We start from the raw sequence: 20141 nt of genomic DNA on the forward strand, positions 1-20141 counted from the left end.
GGCAGCGCCGTGCTCCGGCATCCCGGGGAGGGACGGAGCTCGCACGGGCTCCTTCGAGCGCTGAACGGGCAGAGCCTTGCCAGGGGAAGGTCTTCGAGGAGCCGGTGCTGCCTCGGGCCGGGGTGCGCTGCCAGAGTGCACCGACTGCACCTCCTGCACCGTCATCTCGGGGCTAAAGGGCGCACCCCGTCCCGCAGCGAGGAGGGTCGACTTTACCGACTCCTACAGCCCGATAAAAGCCCAACACGCTCTCGTAGAAAGCACTTTTGTCTCACGAAACCTCAAGATGGCACTGCAGAACTAAATTTGAAGCTCCATGTCAGGTACATCCCCAGCACACAGCGCGGTGCTCGCCAGCTCTGCCGCTCAGCGACGCCGAGCTCCTGTCCAGCCTTGTTTTCTCAAGGATGCCCAATGGATTTCATTTAGACTATCTCGGGTAAATCCATCCAAAATTAAAAAGCGGTGCAGAGAACAATTGCAGCTTTACTTTCTGTTTGTTTCTGTTGATTACAGTTATTCTACAATAAGCTGAAGTAAGCCAGAATTGACGTATTTTAAAAAAGGAGCTCATGTTAAACTGACACCTATTGTCACCTCCCAATAACCCTGTAATATGACCACATCTCATTTTTCACTCCTGCTGCACTTGTCCCCTTTGGCCTGTCTGCAGGCAAGGAGCTTCAAGGCTATGAGGACCTATGTGAGAAAATGCCTGCAATGAGCAGAACAGACTTGGTGATCTGAGTGTCTCCTTTAGATTCCTGCATTTCTTTATCTGTTTTCTAAATCCTTTTCCCTCCTTGTGTTGATCTTGGTGTTACATCATCCTTGTTTGCTCCCCGTGACCAGCATGGTGGATGTTCTCTACACCTGCCAGTTTCCCAGACCTGCCTTGCTCACTGTGGGGCAGCAACCTTGAAGGATCACAGCAGTATGCCTTTAAGAATAAATTCCAGCCCTTGAAAGGCAACCAAAAGGCACAGACCAGGCCTCAGACAGCAACTCCTGCTAGTAGCCCCAGCTGCGCGCTCAGGCGGAGTAGCATCGGTGCTGCTGACAGGGTTGGGTTACAGCCGGGCCCTGAGCTATATACACAGGCGGGCAGCTCCTTGCACGGCTCTGATCCTGCTGCCCATTTAAGGTCTGGACAATCCTCTGGCAATCCCGCTGGCCTTCCCCAGCCCTGCACTCACTTGGGGCTTTCAGCAGTCCTCTCAAAGTCCATCAGCTCAGCTGCAAAGGGCATTTTGCAGCGGTGGCTGCTCCTTTGCCTGCTAGCGTAGGCTCCTCATAGCACAGATAGCTCAAGAGTGCAGTTTATCTCAAACTAAAACAGATGCCTCGGGTAGGTCACATGCCTGGAGTCATTTGAGATTGTGCCAATGTTTTGTTTCTGCGGTATTTTCATCTCTTGCCCATGGCTGAGGCTAAGACCATATGTGGACTGGAGCTGGCTTCAGCCCTGACTCACACCGATTCAGTGGCAAGACTGGGAGATCATCTCGTGTGCAGCTGCTCTGAAACTTTCTGGCAGCTGTTTTGCACATTCTTCTTTCCCTTCCAGGGTACTTGTTTTTCTCCTCTCAGTCAGCATCCTGACCAAAATCAGGACACTAAGTAAAATTGGAACTTCTTCAGGAGTGGGAGTCTGAGCCGCAAAAACCCCTTCCCTCACTAGCATCTGCATTCCTTTCACTGTGGTCTCTTGGAGAATTTGGATAAAATGGGATGGTAATGATGTACCAATTACCCACAAAGTCCAAAAGGGAGAGGTTGACTTGGGGAGCAAACTGGAGAGCTCAGCAGTTTTCACTTAATCAGTGAAAGTTTGCTTGATGATGAGTGAAACCCAGCAAGATTAATTACTTTTCTTACAGTTAAGCCTCAGGGGCAAATTCATTAGCTCTGCAGCTGCCAGGCTGATTATCCTGGGCAGTGGTTCCTCGTGCATGGCTTTGCAGGTTGATTGCCCCTGGCCCAGGGCCTGTGGAGGCTAAGGGATGGCACAGAGATCCAGAAAGGTTGGCACCTGGCTGCGAGGTGTGGCAGAGCCATAGACCACAAGTGGCAATCTGGAGTAGTCAGAACTGCTGACGCTGGTCACACACAAGGCAGTATTTATTGCGGAAACACAGAGAAATGTGCGTTTTAAGCACTCTGGTCTACACACCACTGAGCAGAATGCAACACAAAGATAGTTTCTGAAGCCACCTCAGGGATTTATAACAAAAACATCTTTCAACATCACATACTCGCTGCCAGTTCCCATAAGACCATTGTGGTCTGGCAGTGCAGGGACAGAGAGAGGGTGTTTTGTACGTGTGTGACTTAACATACAGCAGAAGTATTACTGAGAAGAAAAGAAGGTAGGGTGTGCTCCAGGTCTTCACAACCACAGTCACTAAAGGATATTCTCCTAAGGAAAGAAAGAGACAGAAGCAGATTGTTTGCAAGTAATGAATGTGGAGGGAGGCAAGATGTTACGTTAGATGGTTAGCAAAGTGTCCAGTACATTTCAATATAACAAGCATTGCATTGCACTATTTTTGAAACATATGCAGAGGAAGGCAGGAGTACCTCCATGTCTATGTGATGGACACTGCTGTTCGTAGCAGACTGACCCAATGGTAACTGGTAGGGCAGAAAATGAAAGATGCTTTTCTGAAACCCAATGGCAAGTTCTCCATTTTGGTCTCTGCATCTGAGATATATAGAGGCTTAACTACAAACTCCCATGCAGAGCAGTCTTCAATCATTTTATAGCCTCTCAGGACCAGCTAAAACTGCTTACTCATCAGGAGGAGGACAAAACCCTACAGGTTTAGTACCTGCCAGGGAAAAGAAGATTCACTGGACTCCCTGAGCACTATATTACAGAAGTAGGTCTAAATTCACAGGTACCTTAGAACAAAATAACCAAAAATAGAAATGGTGTTCCAACATCATTCCACTTAAAGTTAATGAACTGCAGCTCAGGTCTGCCCTCCCTGCTCTTGGACATTAATCATTGCTAAAAGCAATAAATCTTCCAGGCCAAATACAGGCTTTACAAGCAGGCAGTTTGCATGCTCAATTAGCCCAAGGAAATTGGTGACTTGGCTTAACCCCCATTGTTTGAAATACAAAATCCTGCTGCTGCATCAGTCACATTTTTCCTGTGAAAGCAGCAGCCCAGGAGGGGAAATCCCTGTCCCTTGGTGGGGACACGCTACTTCCCTTTCTGCAAGGCTGCATCCTTTGCCCTCATCTCAGTGCCACTCAGTGATGCAGCAAAGGTGGGATTTTGACAGCGGTGCAGCAGTGAAGGTGCAGGTATGCTCTGTGCTGCTTTTCTTACTTTGGGACCAACAGGGAAATGGCCTGACAGCACCTTGGTTATCAGTGTCATTGTACCGATAGCAACTCCCTTGTGCCAAAACACGGTGACATTTTTCTTGTCTATTAGCTCTTTTACCACATACTTCATAATTTGTGGGTATACCCAAAACCCTTCTGTTGCTTTAAGAACTACAAAAAACTGATTAATGATATTGGCAGCACTTTACTAAAGAGTCAGGCACAGCAAATGCAAAGAGGACAGGTCTGCAGCTGAGATACCATGTGCTGGGATGTGACTGCAGGGTGAGCAAGGCCAGCCCAAGGCAGGGGAGAGGTCTGTTGGTGGGAACTTTTCCTTCCCTGTGGGAACTGGAATTTATCTGTGGCACATGGAAGAAAAAATTGATGTAGAAGACCTGGTGGAAGTCAATGCTGAAATGAAAAAACACACTAAACCCAATAACTGCTTTCAGACTGAAAATGGGGCAGTGGGGGAGAAATTTTCAGGGAATAATTTTGAGATTTGGCAAGCTTTTGCTCAGAGTGCCTGCATTGTAGTCTGAGGTTGGCTGCCAGGGATAATCACTCTGATGGTAAATACTGCGTTTCTATTAGAACAGCCTGCTGGTTTGGAGTCAGCTCCCATCATATAGAAAACATTATTTAGAGTTACTTCCATACTTTGAAAAAATAAAAATAAATCTTAAACCTCTCTATCTGTCTTTCTGTCATGTGAGAACCTAGCAAACATTCATCTGGTGAATAATTTTGGTGGCAGCAGGAAGCTGGGAGTCCATGAGTGTGGTGTTTGGTTTCAAGATCAGGATCTCATTGTCTTGCTTTAGCTAATGTCTGTGTATGTTGAGCTGCTCCAGTTTTCAGCATGTCTATTTAATATAAAGTTGAGTTGCTGGAGTTGTGGGAAGAAGGGGGAAAATATTGGTAGAAACGTCTGGAAGGTAGGCTTATTGGAACAAAACAGGAAAAAAAGAAGGTGGAAGAGCAGAGGAATGCTTAATGTTGTCCTCAGTTTTCCACTCCAAGTGTATGCTATCAATTGCTAATTTAGCTGCACAAGGGGACCATGATTCCTTTAACATAAGCCAGGGCTCCGATCTTTCTCTCAGCTTGTGATATCCAAACAGCAAATTGGGTCCCTGTTGAGTTGTATTTATCAGCTCAAAAGAAACAGAATTTTTTATTTCCACAGTCAGGAGGAAAGTCTTAGACAACATGAACAGAGAACAACGTGCTCTCCCAAACTCCTTGTAGGTGGTCAGTTTCAACCATTAGACTGGCACATCCCCACTGTCCATCATGCATCCCCATCTTCTCTCCATATCCCCACTGCCCATCATCCATGCCCATCTCCCATGCCCATCATCCATCTCCATCCCCAGCACTTATCTGTGTGGTCTCCATCACCACCTGTCATCCCACACCATCATCTTTTGCACAACTAACTGCTTTGGCCTCTCACCACATGCACTGATTGAAGATGACTGTAAGCTGGTTTGAATTGCAATTTAAACAAGCAAGCAGGAAGCTTGGATTTAAATAATGAGGCTTAGCCTTTTTTTGGATTTGTTTTTGCTTATTGTCTTTCAGGTCGATTCTCATGGACTGCTAACTATTAAAACGTGATGATTTATACGATACCTCCACTGGCTTTGCTATTATATGTAGGTGAGAATGAGATACTGTATCTAATCACAGGTATTTATTTATCCAATTACATAACATATTTACCTGTGTGGCTATATAACATATAATTTAATTTGTTCAATGAAAATAGTGTGCCTTCCTTACTAGATTTGTGTCAAACCATCTGAACATAAATTGGAATTCAAATAAAAAAATCACATTACTTTAAAGTATTCTTATTTAACTATTGATAAAATAGCTCAAATGGGCACAGTGTAAATGACAGTAAAATTGGCATTTACAACAGACCTATTAGACAGAGGGGAATTGGACTGAGGAAAACAAATCGATTTTTTTCTACACTGCACTTGAAGACTGCACATATGGAAGGGATCCGCTGATTTAGAAAAGCCTAATCATGGACAAATGGTCATTTCTTTCCTTCTGCCTCTCACTTTGGGGTTGATCTCCAGGGGCTGGGGGACTCCTGATGCTGCAGTGCACATCTTGTGTCTACTACGAGATCTTGGGAAATAGCCCAGGGCCTGCTGCTGTTGGCATGAAAATCTGCACAAGCAACAAGTGCCTGAAGACCAGATCTGGCTGTACGACTTGAATAAAAACTATTCTGTATTTTTTTGAAAGCTCCTGCTTTTGCAGCTGTGGTATGATACCCTCCTGCTCTGCTGTTGGGGGTCTGTGGGCACGCAAGGCCGTGGCCAGGCCAATAAGAGGAAGTGACCTTTGCTTGTTGATAACAATGGATGTCAGGAGGTAGTTCTTTACAGAAAGAGTGGTGAGGGGCTGGAACAGGCTGCCAGAGAGGCTGTGGATGCTCCGTCCCTGGAGGTGTTCAAGGCCAGGTTGGATGGGGCCCTTGGCAGCCTGTACCAGATCTGGAGGTTGGTGGCCCTGCCTGAGGCAGGGGGCTTGGAATTTGATGATCCTTGAGGTCCCTTCCAACAGCCATTCTATGATTCTGTGATAACAGATGGTTCTGCCACAAACCAGGAATAAAACCAGAGGGGCTGATGCTCAGCTGACAGAAAACATCAATGTATTGACTTTGGATCTCTTTGTCAAGATAAAGATTGATTACTTCTCTTCTCCTCTCCCTTAACTGGTAAAATTTGATATAAATGAGCTGCCATGCATAGCTATGTACAAAAGGATATTATACGGTAGGGAAAAGCCAAAATCAAGCATTTGGCTGAGTTTAGGCTGCTAAAATTGACAGTATTATCTCTGTGTGTGGGCTAGCACTTTTGGAAGGCTAATGGTGTCAAAATGGCAAAATAAAATGAGAGTAGGTTTGGGAGGACAGCAGAGCATTACCCTTAGAAGAGATTTGTGGCTTAATGCGAATGGCTGAATGGCTTCACATGAGAAAGACTCTGCCCTGGCTGACAGGTGCTATCCTGAGAAAGGCACCACCTAGCCTGCTCCCCTCTGTAAGATGGGATTACGGAGGACAGCAGCAAGGAGGCTGATGGAGAGGTTCATTAGTGGAGAATATTTTCTCACTTGTATTTAGCTCTGGCACCTAGGCAATCTCCAGCCCACTGCCCACCACACCAGTCCCAAACTGCCCAATGTAGCTAGTTCTTGTGCCAGCAGAAGGAAATAAAACATTGTAAGAATCTGTGGCAATAGTTTTGTTTCATTCATGGATTCTTTAGCAGAGGAGTAAATCCCACAACATCCACTCAGCCTTCCCCCTTCAATCCGGAGTTCTCGGTGAAACACACCTGGATGGATCTTGATTTTTGGAAAATGAGCACAGAGCAGGAGAATTGTGGCTTGCAAAAGAACAGCCAGGTCTCCCACTGAAGTTACAGCAGGTCTTCTGCTCCCGAGTACTGGATCTCATCCTCCTCTTGGGGGGCTGCCTTCAGCATCACTTTCATTATGGCTACAGCATCAACAACAGTATGTCAAACAGGAAGGTGGGATAACATCCCAGAGCTGCTGCTAGCTTCAGGAAGGCTTAGTAGCCTTTGGGTTTGTGTGATTTCTTGGGAACAGGAGGGATCATGAGCTATGTAGTGAGAAAACACTGACCACAGCCCAATCTCATTTCAGTGCCAAATTTTCATGGCTTGCCTGACACAAATATCTCAGCAAGAAAGAAGAGCAAGAGCTGTGGAAGACCAAAAACTGCAGAAGGAAGCACAATGCTGCAGCATGAACTCCTGGAAACCACAGTTTCTTTAAGCACAGCACAGGGCTGTGCTTTGTCCAGGAGGAACAATCTTGGGTGAAAGGGTTGCAGCTTCCCTTCAACCCGCAGGGGCTGTGGGAGGGCAGAAGCACACCAAAGAGATGAAGCCAATGAAGCCATGCAGAGGGTGAGTGCCACACCTGGGACATGAGACAGTTTCTGGCAGAATGGGATCTTTCTATGGCTTTTTTTTTCCTTGTAAATCTTCCCAACAAGAACTTATGTGCAGCCTAAGCGAAAAGTTCCAGGGCAGCAGCTAGGAGAGAAAAGACATATGACTGTGTATAGCTAATAGCAGATCGTAAATGACTAGTGGTGTCAGATGGAAGTCTTCAGCAGAGAAAGACTTGAAATGGTAGCTGCCATTTGTTATCTGCAAAGAAACAAATGGAAATACTTTTGCCCGATGCCTCTTTTATGTCCAGGTCTGGAGCTTTTCCTTGTTGCTGTGAAGCAGACTGCACTGATGGAAGGGAAACCACCGGCAGCCATCTGCTGCGAGGCAGCTCATGCTGGAAGTCCAGCCGGGGTGCCCCCAGGGTACTTCTTAGGGGCTGCTCCTCACTCAGCGTGAGATCAGAAAAGGTCAAAGCCTAATGACAGTGGCAACCTCCTCTTTCTCTTGTTCCTTCCTCACTGCCTGTGTGGACAGTATGATCCCAGGAGAAAGCACTGCCTATGCGTGCTTTAGCCACATGTGGGTGCTGGCAATGCCACTTCTTGTTCAGACCAGGTTGCCTCTGTTCTCTTTATTTGCTTTTCCATCATGGACTTCTCCATCTAGTTCTGTGCTCATAAAGAAAAGAGTAATTTCTTGCTGTGCTTTCCCTTCTGCGGTCTGCAGAGTCACATAAACACTGCATTTTCTGACCGAGTCAGGGAAAAAGATGCAGCAGCCCATGCCAGATTGTGCTGGCTGATACAGACCTTTCTGGCTTTGACTATTTTAATCCTTTCTAAAAAAAAATCCATCTATATACACCACCACCACAATAAAAAAATCTGTTTTCAAGAAAAATCATCATAGTTTCATGCTTTCCCATTTGTTCTGTCACTATGGATGCTGGCTAGGCATCATTAAAGCACCTCAAGACCCTTGACATTCATTTCTCAAGGCTGATTTCAGGGCCGAGCCCATTTGGCATAGCTCCCTGGTTCCTGGCACAGCACTGGATGCTCTCCCTGCTGCACCCAGGAAGGCTACTTCAGCATGGCTGCTCCATGGCTTGTGCATTCTTGGGGCGGAGCTGAAGATGACAGCAGGAATTTGGTTTCACTCCACCACCTCGCTTCTCCATAGGAAGTGCAGCTGGGCAGGAGGATGCTGCAGAGCACAAGTTGGGCCTTTTCGGATCAGCACTAGGAGCTGGCATGAGCCTTGCTTGTAGAGCTGCTGGCTGTGGGGCCACTGCAGAGGCTGGGGAGGGAACCGCTGGCAGTGCTGGGTGCTGGGCTCTGCCTGCCCACTGAGCGGGGGATGTCTGGTGCTCCGCCAAGCACAGCTCTTGAGCCGACAAGATAGCGGCCAAGGAAGGCAGCAGGAACTTTATTATGCATCTTAATTTATAGATGCTTCCTTAAACCAGTCACAGACCTCATCTGTTTGAGAAATCAGGTTCATATGTCAGCTGTAATGCCTTCTTCCAGGCAAATAGCACCACAGCATCTGCAATTTCCATAAGTATGTTGCACTTTGAAGACGGAGATACATGAGACACTTCAGTGTAGGTTGCCTTTAAGTGCCTCAGGATTTGTCTCATCAACATAAAGGTCTATTCACTGCTCAGTGCGTGCCTGTGTTAGCCTGAAGTTGCTCAGATGCATCAGAGGCAGAAAAGTCCTTTGCTCTGGGAACCCACTGTCAGCTGATGCATTTCATTGCCCATATCCTAGTTTAGGAGGCAGAAATTGAGAGAAGGTTTCAAACAAAACAAAACAAAACAAAAACAAACAAACAAAAAAAACAACATCAAAAAACCACAATCCATAAACTTTACATAATTTCCTGAATTTCATTCATTTTTCTGTAATTTTACACGTCTTCACATTAAGTGCTTATGTTGTCAGAAAAGCACTCAGGATAAGTAATATCACTCTGTGAGTCACAAATGGAAGCCATGTCGGCTGGTGTTGTGAAATGGATCTATAACTGGCTTTTTGTCCCTCAATTTGAGATGATCTAATTTGATTTCTGTGATTTACGGTGAGGAGGAGAACGCTTGCTGTCCTCCTGCTCCCTCTGTGTGCCCTCACTCCATTTCTTCCCCTTTCTGAATATGTTGAGTTTTGGAAGTCATTAGTCTCTGGAAGGAGACTGAGCATACTTCTTGCCCAAACCGTTTTGTATACCAATCACTGCAAGAGCGATTTTTTTTCTCCTGCCCTTGCTGACAGCCTGTGATAGCACGTATCATTCATGCCATTCCTGAATTTGGAGATCATGGCAAAACTGCATTTGTAAAAGAAATGAGTGAGGCATTTGGGTGAATTATGGAGAACTGCAAGAATTTACTGCCATAGCATGGCGCTGCACAATTCAGTGCTAGTGTCGCGGCGTGAGAGCCCACTTACTGCACCAGCAGCTTGATTCCTGACCTCAGAGCTGGCACAGCACCTCCGTGCCTGGGGGCTCCCATGGCGCTTAGTGGGCTTTGGGTCAAAGTTGAGATGTGTAAAAATGAGCCATCTATACAATCTCACTAGCTGTTTCTTGGACAAGGAAAAAAATCAGGCTTAATGCAATACAGTTTAGCAAAAAAAAAAAGCTGTTGCAGCTCAACATCAAATAGGTTAATGCTGGGGTTGCCATGGACATGCGGCACAGGGCCAGTATGTTGATCTTTGTGGACACAGTTTCTGAATCTTACTGCAATCTGCATTCCACTCCCATGCCCACACCTGTCACTGCACCTTTCCTTCCCCTCCAGCGTGGCCGCAAGCACCATATTGACTTTGTGAGCCAAGATGCATGGGAAGAAAAATGCCTGTGCTCTGCTCCCCCAAAACTGGGGAAAGAATGGTGGTGGCAGGATGGGCCCAGTGGGTCACTCCTGGCTGCCTGACACCCTCTGCTCTCACTGCATCTGGAGTTCAAGTCATGAATAAACGCATTAGCCACACAATATTCTTAAGCAAACATCTATCTCGCAGAGCAGTGGCTGCTGTTACAGGCTGCGGATGGAAGTGTAGGAAAACAAGTCCATTGGAGCACAGCACTGGAAATGAGGACATTTTCACAATAATTTTTTCTTCAAGTTAACAGTTTCCAAATAAGCAGGTGAAACGGTCTGAGGTGATTAAAGCAATAGAGAAGATTAGTTTTGTTAAATATAATCACCTTTGCTTCTCTTTTATGCATGGAGTGATTTTCTCAGCAGGATGTGTTATCTATTTTAGTGAATGCCTGACTTTTTTTTTTTTTTAATGTAAATCAGGTTTTTAATCTTTTTGTGTCAATTTGATCGACTGTAATAGCAATTCTACTTGGTAGTAGTTCCCTCCTTCCCATGTACTTCTGCGCATTTAATTGCCTTAATTGTTCTAATTTGAATAAATGTGGGATCACACCTTGGCTTTCTGAACCTTGCTGAAGACCCAAGGTGTGGGCCTGAACCTCTCTGCTGGCAGAGATGGGGTGAGGGGCTCCCATGCTCACCTTGTCTCCATGGAGCCAGGACTGAGCTGCCATGTGCTTTGGGTTAAAGCCAGAAAGAAAGGAAGGTGCAATTTGGCATCCTCATGTGCTTTATTAGTGTGTGAAAGGGAGAGGAAGTCAACGTTGCCTTTCTCACTGGGGACAAGGAGCAAGCAGATGGCCCCACTTACCTATTTATTTCACAATGACCACTGATCCATTTTCCGCAGAGAGATGAGGATGTAAGAAAGGTGCTGCAGCATCTAGGGATAAATGCTCACAACCTGGGTGCTGTGGCTGGCAGCCCCGTGCTGCTCCCTGCAACACACCCACCAGCATCATCCCAGCATCCACGCTGGCTGCTCACACGGGAAAGTTAAGTCCTGGTGTTATTGAGAAATAAAGAGGAAAGAGCTAGATAATTGTTGAGGAGGAAAAAGAGGCTATAGTAGAAAAGGAGTTAAGAGAAAAAATAACAAGTTGACCATTATTAGGAAGGGAGATGCAAAGAGATAAGAGATGGGGGGACACAAACATCTCGTACAGTATATTAAACTTTGGCGCGGATGTAAGTATAAAATGCTCCACAAGTCCTGTAATTGAGAAAATCCATCAACTGTCCTGACAGCTGTTCCAGCATTTCCAGAAGCGATAAAACTTGAATTTATTTCACTTCTGGAAAGAGGGCAGTATCACCTTCTGGCGGCTTTAATGAAATGCCATAAAATTCGAGGAAAAACTGTGCTGTAAAGTAATAAAAAAGGGCGTTTGGCTGCGGATTGTTTGCTGAAGCACTGTCGGAGGGGACGTGGTGGCCCTGCTCCCCTTGGCACTGTCCCTGGGGAATTCCCACAGCCTGCTCTCAGTCCCCGTGCCACGTCCCTGGTATCCTTGGTGCCAGTGACAAGCAGCTGCCCCATGGGGGTTTTACAGGCAAAAGTCCTAAGTAAAGACTGACCCCTCAGCTGTGGCTTGTTCTTGCTGGGACAGGAACAGATCAGTGCTCTGCAGGGGGAATAAAAGAGCATTCTTAAACATTCCTTTGGGTCCTGTAGAATTTGTCAACATTTTTTTTTGGTATTGGCTTCAGAGGCTTTTCCAGTGACTGCTTCCTTGCTATTTCTGAGTGGCACTCTTAAGTTCTCTCTCAGCATAAGGGGAGTGAGCTGCCACCTCTCCCCACCACAGCAGGCAGCAGGCACAAATCTCCGGCTGCTTGCAGTGCCCAAACCAGTGCAGGACTGGGCTGGCTGAGCTAGGAGCAGGAGCAGGGACATGGATTGGGGCTGCAAGTTTGTTTGGGCGCACTGATAACTGCATCTGTATGGTTTTCAGCCACGCTGTATGGTGACAGGAGAAAAGGTCATTGCTGCAAAATGCCTCCTGTTTCACAATAGCTGCTAGGCAGCAAGCTTGCTTTTCTATTTAATTTGTTAATTGAAACTAAATTTGTAATACAGCTTTTAACTTATTTGAAGAATCCCAGACTGTAATTTAGATTTAATTTGTTGGCAAAAGAGTGTACCTTTTGCATACATTTTTCCTTTTGGCTCACTACCATCTCTCACACAACTGCTGACATTGTTTCTTTGCCATCACCTCACTTTGTGCAGTGCTGCGGGCATCCTGGGATCCAGCCCTAAGCATGGTGTGTTCCAATGGCAGTGGGGAAAAAGCCACAGAGCAACTGAGGGGGATAGAGTGGCACTGCTGCTGCCAGGGAGAGGAGCCACAAACCTCCTGGGGCACCGGGCAGAGCTCTGTGCTGGGCACCGTGGGTCTGCCAAGCTCCTGGGAGAGACTGCTGCCCGCAGCCAGAACCCAGGGGTGTCCTGGGACACTAAACGAGAATTATTTGAGTATTGGGAAGGGGATTTCCTGAGAATTTCATGAATGCACATCAGGAGCTGATACCGAAATACCCACTGACCTGCCTGGGGCAATGCTGGCCCAGCAGCAGGGGGACATCCCGCTGCCGCATGCCTGTGAGAAGAATCTTCCAAATTAACCCGAAGTCAAGATTTCTGTGTGAAGGTTCCCATGGCAACTGTGCTGCAAAGATTAAATATTTAAAAATAAGGAAGTGCTGCCGGCTTGCAAGGCAAACACAAGCGTGGGTCACACCATGCCTGCAGCAAGGAGGTGCTGGTGTACTGCACCAGATGGAATGGGGCTGTGGGGTAGCAGAATTTCCAGCCTCCACACCCCAGCCCACCAGCCACTTCTCCTTTCCCAGGTTCCTTGTTCCCCTTTCTGGCTTCCCACATCACCAGGAACCACCACCATGGCTGCAGCAGAGGGCTGAGGCCTGCCTCAGGCTGGGAGGAGGGCTCCAGCTTCAGAGGCTTCATCCAGAGCTAGCAAACACTCAAGAAACCCTGAATAAGGAAACTCTCTCCACGTCTGATCCCTGTGGAGCAGCATCACTGTCCACAGCCCACACAGAGCATCTCCTCATCCCCACACCACAACAAAGTGCAGAGCATGAGGCCAGCCCTTCTGGCAGCCACCCCTTAGTTATACTCTGAGCAGAGGAGCAGGGAAAACAAGTTTAAGGGAAAGAGCAAGTCTTCCTCATGCCAGTGGAATGTGATCTGTGGAGAATGTCAAAGCTGTTCCCAGCAATTTGGGTAGAGAGGAGCAGACCAGGCAGCACTGTTGGTTTGCCTTGTTTTTTCTGCACTGCTCTTTTGTTCAAAAGCACTGAGCAGAGAAAAGCAAATTTTCTGGAGGAAGTTATCAGCTCCATATTCTGGTGGAAAGCTTCTAATTCACCAGAAATCAGTTATTTGTTTTGACTGCCTTGTTTTGGTTCTGACGCGTTTCTCCTAGAATACATTGTTTGGGTGGCACAGATGCTCCTTATTTCAGTAAGACCATTTCTGCTGTTTCTGAATCAAAATGTCAGAGAACTTATCTGCCTGCGTCAGAGCAAGGAGGCCCCAGCATCTTGCTCCGTGAACCTGCTTGGAAGCACATGGCATTTTTCACCCACTGCGCAGGGGTGCCACAGGACAGGGCAGGGATCAGGCACTGGAGATCAGGTATTAGAGATTGGGGATCAGGGACAAGGGCAGGGCAGTACTCAGTGCGGGTGGGATGGGCCACATATCCTGATTATTGTGGTGGTGCCAGCAGTACTAAGCACGGTAGTGCAAGCATTGGGATATCTGCAGAACGGCACAGATGGCCCTTCCTGACACGATGGAGATTTAATGGCACCAAAACTCCAACTCTTTTCTCTGGAAAAGAGATATCTCATCTTTGAAATCACCGGCAAGTTACGAAAGTTGAGCTTTTAATGGCACCCACCATACCTATATTGATGTTTAACATTTCAGTCTTGACTCTAAGGTAAGGAAAAGTGATGCTCATTAGAACCCTTCTTCTAATTAGCTGCTGCAAACAGATTTTCTTTTATAAATGCCTGAATGTAAAGTTATTTGTGCACCTAATTTCTTTTTTATGTTACATTTATTTTTAAGTGTAATTCACTAAGGCTTAACATTTGTAATTCTTGCAGGGGCATTACAATGAAAGATGCACATTTATTACAACCCCTTAAATTGCTGCATTTTATTTCCATATGCTTTTAAATTGCTATTGAGCTTGTTTTGTGCTCTTCCCACCGTTAAAGTGTATTTTTTTATTGTACATAAATGGTAAATAATTGATACCTGCCATCTGGTGCTAATCATCCCGCCAGCCCTGTGTCTCCACCCTGTCCCTTTATTCCTCACTGCTTCTCCCCGACCAGCTCTTTCCTTCCCTCCCTCCGCCAGGTTTCTGCAGCTCCACACTCCCGGAGGCTCTCGATGCAATGCCCACAGTCATGCTCCCATTACTCTCTGTGCCCAAGTGCCCAGCTCCACCAGTCCTATCCCACAGGGTCCTCTCTGCCTGGAGATGCTGGCCCCAGGCACTGCAGGGCTGTGCTCTGCAACCCTGGTCTCGTTACTTCTAAATAGATGGTATCGCTGCAAACATTTTCTGCTGTGTTAGCAGCAGAGTGTAGGGATCCGTGTGAGATATGAACACCGAAGTGCAGAGCTGGCTTTCTCTCAGTGCTGGAGAAAAGCAGCCGTACATTTCAGCATTTAATGGCAGCAAACCCCAAGGCCTTGTGGCTCCAGAGGGAAGCACTGAAGGCCCAGACACAAGATGATGTGACCGCTGGGCCACTCTGCCAAGGAACAAAATGAAGTCCCTCTGATTTCCTAGGACTCTCAGTGGGCTACTATACTTATACACACTAAAAAACAATTTCCAAGTATCCCATTGCCATATTGACATAGGAAAACCTTAGGTTTAACTGGAACCAACTTGTGGCTTGGATGAGCAGAGCAACCTTTTGCTCTTAGCCTGAATTACATCCTCATAGAAACGAAGAACCACAAACCCTTAGGGGCAGATTCTTAGGATGGAGAATTTCTCTCTAAACGGTTAAAGTTGAGCAAGGCTGTGGGTGACCAAAAGCAAGATTTTATGGTGGGAAATGCCAGGGAAATACAGCAGCCAGAATTACTACCAGCCTAGCCCATAATGACAGCCTGTGCTGTGCAGAAATGCAACCAACCATGCTGAGCTAATTGCTGGTAAGGAGCCAGGAGTAGTAATGAGCCCCGGTGGGACTCCTCTCATTTGGGGATGACAGCCTGGGGAGAGCTGGGCACTGCAGGATGCAGCCATGGGTGCAGGACATGCTGGGGCCGTGGGATGCTTCACTGGGCCCAACATAAGTGAGCTGGCACTTCAGTCCTCATCTTCCTTCCCACCTTACAGCAATTTTGCTTCACTGGTGGACCCAGCGGTCAGTATTTAACACACAGGAGGAAGATCTGGTGAAGATCTCCTGGTGAGATGTGTTGGCCACATTCAGCCCCAGCTTCCTGCTATCGTTGCAGTGTGGAGCTGTCAAATCTCAGTGTCACCCATGGACATGGCAAAGTGCATCAGCCCAGAGCGTGCTCCCCTGCAGAGCCCTGTCCAGGGGCTTCTTCCCAGGCTGGTCCAGGCCTCTGGAACACTTAACTAATGGCATTCATGACTTTGAGGGAATTTCTATAAGGAGAAAGCCCTGTACGGAGCCAGGCAGCACCAGTGTGTGATTGATGGCACGCGGTGGGGTATGCAGGTACCAGCAGGGGGGCAGAAATGTTATTTTCTTCCCACATGTTTTTGGTACAAGAACTGGCAGCTCTTTCAAAGCTTTTCCTGAAAGCTGGCTGTCTTGTGGGATTAAAAAATAATGCTGTGTCAACAGATGCACCTGTGGAGCAGGTGAAGCAGCAGTGAGCGAAGGAAACCTGCAGAGAGCCATGGGAGAGCAGAAATCCCCAAGGCCTGGACCCACCCCCCAGCCACAGCCTGGTGGCATGCGGGAATTGATGGAGGTGATGGCATCCTATGCTGCTGCAAGGCCCAGGGCTATGCTCAGCCAGGTGCAGCCGCTTCCCATCCTGTGCTTCCCTGCACAGATCTGACGGGCTCATTAGCACTGATTGGCATTTCTGGAGTTTTCAGGGCACTTTGGAGGAAGCACAGAGAGTGGGAAGAGGAATATGTTAACAACATTTTCACATAAGCCTTTCCAGCCCCCTCATTTTTCAGTTAGCAGTGGAATGAGTCCAAATATCTGGGATTTTAATGTAACTAAAAGCGATTGGGCCCAAAAAACCCTGAAAAACACTAGAAAAGTCACAAATGTTCAATCCCCTCCCAACCATCCCCCAAGCCACATGGGATGGGATGCTAAGAGCATATGGTGGTGGTGTGGGCTGGCTGTCCCTATCCTCACCACCACCCCCCACCGAGTGGCTGCCCTGGTCAGGGGTGCGTGATATTCATAATGAACTCATTCTGCAGGTGAAGTGGGAGCGGGCGGTTGGTGCTGAGCAGCCTGGGGCATTGCTCCAAGTGCCATGGTAGCTAGTGTGCGTTCATAGTGAGCGCAGAGCAAAACTCAACCCTGAGCTGCACCCAGGCACAGCATCCCCAAAGGGACTCTGGAAAATTTGCCACAGGGAACTAAAGCTCTTTGTGTTAATAAATGGATAAAGATGGAAACTCACTGCTGGTTTCAACTCTTGCACTCTCTGATGATCTTTGCAAACCAGTACATTGTAAACTCTTTACCAGCAGGTTGGATTTTCCCTGTGACTGGCAGCACAATGAGCTGTGTAGTTGGGAGTCACTATTGCATTGCAGCTTCCCCAGCTGCTCATGCTGAGCAGAACCGGCACATCCACATCCCCAAAAGATGTTCCTATTTTGTGCAAAGTGGCAAGGGTATAATCCAGACACATCCGGAGCACTGCCTGATACAAGATATTCACATCTCAGCCTGCAAATACACACTGTCTGTATTTTCCACAGGCATCCTGCTTAGCCTTTAGATTTCCTGGGTTTTGACTTGTGAGTGGGAGTTCTAAGAGGAAATAACTAGTGGAAAGCAAAAGAGCAGGCTGTGCTTAATAACCACCTGATTTAAGGCGAATGTGAGGAATACTGAGTGGTGAAGGCAAAGCCTCTGCTTTGCGAGCTGAGCAGCAGCAGCCAGCAGCATGTGCTAAGCATGGATCCCTGTGCCTGCTGCCATGGGTTTAAGATTATTAATGTTCCTTAAACTAAACAAGAATGGATGGGAGGATTTTCCACCAGCACAGCTTAGTGAGTCAGGAGAAAACCAAACATTCAGCAGAAATAATCTCAGTCATTTCTATTGGGGTTAGATTTTCACACTGAATCTCAGCTGCCAATTTGCATGGATAATCTCAGATTAGTTTTAGTCTGTGGTTTATTTTTTGCTTTGCTGCTTTCTCCCGCTCCTTAACAGTACACTTCTGCAGCCACAAAGGCAAAGAACGGCTGCGACATCTAAATAACAATGACAAGAAAGTCCATCTTAACGTGAGCGGCTCAGCGCTTTTGCCCCCCTTCCTTCACTCTGCATTATTCATAGCAGACAACAGGACCAAATGTGTCCATTCCCTTTGCAATTACCAGGAGAACACATGCAAAGAAGTGGTAGCGCCTCATAGTGAAAGGAGATGTGCAAGCACCGATTATTTGCAAGGCATTGTTACAAAACCTCCAAGTCGGACCTCCTGGCAGCTCTCATTACACATCCTGTGCAAGCCGTGTGAGAGCGTGGTCGTGGCTTTGTGTGCTTACAGTATGCTGCTGCTTTAGCACACTCCAGCTGGAGCTGTTGTCTTATCAAAATGCCTGCGGCTGAATGACAGGGCATTGGCAAAGCAAGACACCGGCACGTCACTCCAACCAGTTGTCACTGAGGTCTCCAGCACTGCCACCATGGCTGCTCTGGTCCTCCCCAGCACGGGAGCTTTGAGAAAGATCACCTGCTTGGCATCCCTTGGAGATGCATGCTCCTTTGCAAACAACTTACTGTTGCACTAGATGATGATCTTAGCGGTCTTTTCCAACCTCAATGATTCTATTATTCTATTCAGTTAGAATCATAAAATTCTAAGGAACCACCAAGAGCATCCGCTGCCACAAAGCTCCATTCTCAGCCTATGAGCATCCCCATATAGCTGCCCTGTGCATGGGCTGGCAAAGAGGAGATATGAGAGCATAAACCCAGCCACCCTGTTCAGACACAGACCTCGTTAGGGATTCACCATGCCGCAGAGTTTGGGGCATTTTGGCTGAAGCCACTAGATACGGCTAATGGAACTTCTCTGAGAAATGGATTGGCGCTAACAGGTGCCACCAGCAATGGACTGAAATGAGAAAGAGCAGGAAAGCACTTGTACCTCCTGTGCCAGGCACTAACATGAATTAGATGGCTGTTCGGGCCACAAAGGGGCTCAGCAGTTCGGGGAATACACCCTTATTACTTTTTTGGTTTTTTGATAAATACTTCTTATAGTGCTTTGGGCAGTAAGTCTTCTCTTCCAGGTCAGCAGACCTGGGAGGGCTGACACGAGCAAAGATGTGTGCTTTCCATGTGGATCCTTAATGTAGACATGCTGCAGCACTGCAAAGGGAATTGACTTCAGCACAAATCAAGCAGGGCCTTAAGTGCTTTGTTGAACAGCAGCCGAGCTCTTCGGTAACGAACACGACTGACAAAAGAAATAAAGAAACAAGACGTGATAGTCTAATGTGGTTGCAGCAGGGTAACTGTTGTGATGTTTTCTGCGGTGTAAGGCGACACGTGAACACCATCCATCAGTGCACACTGCTGCCCTCTTTCACCAGAGGCTAGCTTAAAAACCTTGAAGACTTGGCAATTAAGGGGACTTCTAATTGAAACAGAACAACGGTAGCATTTTAATTGCCATGCAGCTCCCCTTCAGAGTGCCACAGTCTAGAAGAAATCCATGTTTCTACATGAGGGTTTTAAAGCATATTTTAAGAATCATACAGAAATTCTGTCATGCGTATGTTTTGTCCTAGGAGTGATTTGCATAGATGTGCATGGCCTCATTACTACACAGTACTAAAGGTGCATGCAGGGATAGAAAATACTCTGCTTCAATGGGCTGTGTTTGTCCTGTGCACCACCATGTTGGAAGAAAGGGAGACAAAATTCTGCAAGAGGAGATGCTGGCAGTGATAGTGTTGCCTGTGATGGTACCCAGGCCTGCGCTGGGCAGGAATTGCTGGCAAATAGAGGATGTAATTTATTAATATACATTTATAATTCTTTCATTTATGAGAGCCCTAAGGCATGCTGCAGCAGACAACTCTGCTGATCAGCTGAGTAAAAGCTTTTTGAGCAAAGATTGCACACCGCGTAGGGAGCTGTGCAGTACAAAATCAATGTGTTGGACAGGAACTTTCTGCAGCAAGCGGTTGAGGGTGCTGCTGCTTCACAGCCCTGATCTTTGCCCAATATCAAGGCAGATGACAACCAAAGATCAGTGTGTTGCTGGATTTTGTTGCTAATTAACTGCTGGATGCCACTCAAGATGCAGAAGATGTGGCCCATGCCCATGCCCTGTGCAGACCCCATGCAGCCCCAGCCCCACAGGGGCCCTGCTGGTTCCCTTGGTCTCAGTCCCTCACCCCACCAAGTCTCTATGGTGGGAAGTTATGGAGTAAAAGGCTCCATCTGCTCCTGAGGTGTAGCTAAGTCTGCAGACAGAGATTGTAGCAGATAAACACACTGATCTTTCTCTCAGCAAAAAAAAAAAACGAAGAAAAAAGAAAGAAAAAAGGCCACCGGAGGACTTTTTTTAACCCGCAAGTAAAAGCTTTATAGCTAGTATTAATAGGTTTTATCTGATGAAAACATTGCATTCATCAGAGATGGGCTTCCCTCTTTCCCTGCAGCAAACATTTGAGGAGATG

This window comes from Meleagris gallopavo, chromosome 7, assembly GCF_000146605.3.
Source record: "Meleagris gallopavo isolate NT-WF06-2002-E0010 breed Aviagen turkey brand Nicholas breeding stock chromosome 7, Turkey_5.1, whole genome shotgun sequence".
Lineage (NCBI taxonomy): Eukaryota > Metazoa > Chordata > Aves > Galliformes > Phasianidae > Meleagris > Meleagris gallopavo.